Source organism: Eulemur rufifrons, chromosome 30 (genome assembly GCF_041146395.1).
Source record: "Eulemur rufifrons isolate Redbay chromosome 30, OSU_ERuf_1, whole genome shotgun sequence".
Taxonomy (NCBI): Eukaryota; Metazoa; Chordata; class Mammalia; order Primates; family Lemuridae; genus Eulemur; species Eulemur rufifrons.
Genome location: NC_091012.1, coordinates 103,273,556 through 103,277,236, shown reverse-complemented (window position 1 = coordinate 103,277,236; position 3,681 = coordinate 103,273,556).

Here is a 3,681-nt window from a genome sequence, read left to right as displayed (position 1 = left end):
CTGAAGAAGGAAAGTGGTTGGTTGGGCTTTTCTTGAATACGGGCTCCACATGGCAGGAGAAGTGGAAGCGACCTAGGTAGACTTGTTGAGGGTAAAACACAGTGGCTCTGACTAGCCTGCATGCTACCTGGTTTGGTTGAAAAGTAGAGTCCATGATCCATGAATGCCAGGGCTCTGTACAGGTAAGAGGAAACAAGAACAGAGGATTAGCTTCTTACCTCCTAGCCTGAATCTTCCTCACAAACCTGCTCAATATAGACTGATGGCTGCCATCAGTCCTAAAATTAACTCAAGATAATAGCTATCATTTATCCAGCAGTTACTAATGTATGTGATGCTTTACATGCATTAGGTCTTTACTCTTCCATAGCCTTATGAGATAGTTTCCTTGTCTGTACAATGGGGATGACGACTGAGGCTCACAGAAGCTATGTCACACACAAAACACACAAACAAACAAAAAAAACCCCCCAGCCATTGTTTTGGTAGAGTTAATATTTGAACAAAGTCTGTTTTTCTAAAGTGAAACTGTCTTTTAGATCACTTACAACACTAGGCTGAGGGAAAAAAATCTCAAATGTAGAACTATTTTGTGTGTATATTGTGCATATGGGAGAAGATCAGTCATATCACTAGTTGACTATAAAAGGTAACCAATTAGATTTGTTGAGACATACGTGGATTAACAAAAGTCCTCATGTCACATCACTATACAGATGCAGCTTTGGGGCCACAATCCAATATTGGGTGCTGTGACCTGCCATCATTTCAAATCTAGGATCACAGGCACTACAAAATAATTTGTTGATCCACTCCTAGCAGGACAGCTATTTTGCCATGTCTGCATTTCTGCCTCCCACCAACTTCAAGTGTTGCCTCTTGAGCGTCTTTTCCTCCTTTGGTCATTTCCCTATTAGCCCTCAATTTCTCTTATCATTTCTTGCTGGAAATGTTTCTCCATTTACCCTATTCATCTTACCACTATTCCCCTAAATACCATTTTCAACAAGGCCTTGACCACATAAATATTTTTTTGCTGAGAAGTCTACTGGAAGTTTCAGGTCCCTTCCTGATTGAGAGCTTTAATCCAAACTGTAGCACTGACACCCAGTGGCCAAAGGGTTGGAAGGTTCGGCCCACAGTGCTCTGAACTTCAGCGCCCACTTCCTGGCAAGTGTCAAGAGCAAAGATTACAAAAACCTGGTCTCTTACGAAAAACCCTTCTCTCATCCTCAAGCATCTTAAATATTTCCATGTTAATTTCTGTATTATTCACCTAACCGTTCTTCTCCACTGAATCCACAAGCCTGGAATGCATTGGTATTCCTGGCACTTTCAACATGGAAGCTATTTAACATCTTGAGGTTCCAGGTTACTACAAGTTCAAGTTCCAGGGGCTTGGGGTTCTAGACATCATTCATACAAGCCCAAGCCAGGCCTGTATTTGCTTTCTCAAGGTACTCCACACTGCCATCTACAGTAATCTTTCCAAGGCACCCACTCATATGCCTGCCCCACCCTGCCAGAAAAGGAACTCAACCCACACTTCTAGCAGGCTGTCTCGGGAGGACCTGCTCCTTCCTTCCAGACCTTGACATCACATGTTTCCTGAAGCAGGATGGGGTTGCTAAGAATCACAGCCAGGCAGGCTCTGCTCTGAACTTTTCAGAGAAAGGGCCGATGCACACATCCTGTGTGACTGAATCTGTCATCTGTCTCTGGGTCCTTTCCAGAGACCCTAGATGCCAGTATGTTACACAGTCAGACCAGGATACTTGCCTAACTATAGCAATCCTCCTTTCTAGCCTCATATCATCTGTACAAACTTGATTTGTACAGCTTTCTTTTGCACTTACACATAAAATTCAGATCCCTTATCATGGCCTACTAGTCCCTACATCATCAGCCTCATAGCCTAACACTCCCCACAATGCTCACGAGGGGGCTCCAGCCACACTGATGCTCCTATTCTTCAATTAGGACAAGCTTGTTTCTGCCCTCTATCCTTTTGCACGTGTTGCTCCTTCTGCCTAAATCAGGTTTCTCCCTACTCTTCTCATGCCTAGCTTCTTATCTTACAGGCCTGAGCTCAATGGCTCTTCCTCAGAGATACCTTCCCTGACAGCCCCACGGAAAACGAGGATTGCATTGCCATTCTCTATCATGACAACCTATGTCATTCTTCAATAGCACTTGCCACAATTCCCAATTGTTTAACTGAGTTTGCTTATTTGTCTCCACCATGAGAACACATGCTCCATGAGAGTAGGGTTTTTGCCTATGTCGATCACATCTGTGTGCCTAACACTCGGCAGCTGCCATTAATAAATGTTTACTCAATCAATCTCTAGCCACACCAGGCTATTTTCTTTCCTAAATCAGAAGACACTTCTATCTCAATGCAGAGTCACCTGGCTCCTTCTGCAGGATTTATTTCAAATACTACCTCCTCTGTGAGGCCTTGCAACAGTCTCCCTGGTTTCTTTTTCTTGCTTAAAGTTATGAGCCATTTCTTCTCAGGTCCTGGGAGCCCTATTGCTTATCCTTTTCAAAGCACTTGTCATATTGTTACATCATCCTATGATTATTTACCTATGCATTCCACTGCACGGAGAGCTCCTGGACGTCAAGAAAGTAATTATCTTCCTCTATATACCCAACCCAAACACACTGCCTAGTGCGCAGTTAAAATCTGTTGGGGAATCAGCACAGCATGGTGATTAACACACAGGCTCTTGGGCCCGAGAGCCTGGCTTTGACAGCTGGCTCTACCAATTACTAGCTGTGTGACATTGGGCAAGTGACTCTGAGCCTGTTTCTTCACCCGTAAAATAAGTCTGTGCCTACTATCTACCTCATGTGGTGGTGGTGAGGATTAAGATAGATAATGTCTGTAAAGCATTTTCTGCAATGCCTAGTACACAGTTAAGGTCACGGTAAGCGTTAGCTAGGAGAACACTAGGCGTTTTCCTTGGGAGGGGGAGTACAAATCCTTTCTGCTGTGATCTGAGACTAGTGAAGGCCCGAGATTGATCTCACTAGGTTCCCAAGAGTTTCTTCAAGTTGATGGCTGTCTTCATTCCCTAGAGAGCCCGATGTTTCAGGAGCCCACCGTTCTAAACTGTGTCTAATGCAGGTGTTCAAAGCAAAAATCAAGCATCATGGGGACAAAGAAAATCCCAAAGTACATTTAGTACCAAAATCCTAAAGTAGCAACATGGCACAAGTAGAAAAACTGCTTGGTGTACAATGATATTGGGGTACTGCATTCAAAGACTTAAGTTATGGACAGACTTTAGGAGCTCAGATCCCATCTCTGCCGGTCCATGTGACATTTGCAATTTATGTAATCTTGCCATGCGTTAGTTTTCTTATCTTTTAAAATTAGGCTAATTGCTTCAAGATAGCTAATGATAGTAGCTGTCATTAAAGATTAAATATAATACTAGATGCTCACAGAGCCAGGTGAACAGACCTTCAGATATCAGCTAATTTCTGTCCTTTCTGAGGCCTTGTAAGGTTCCCCAACTCAGCAGCCTGTATTCTTTTCCTGTTAAGAGCAAAACACCACATAAATAGCTCTCCACAACAATGTAGTTGGGCATTTCTCAATCACAGTTTTCAGAGCTATAACAAGCAGTAAGACGTTTTTTCAGAAGAAAGAGGCTGACATGTCACTCA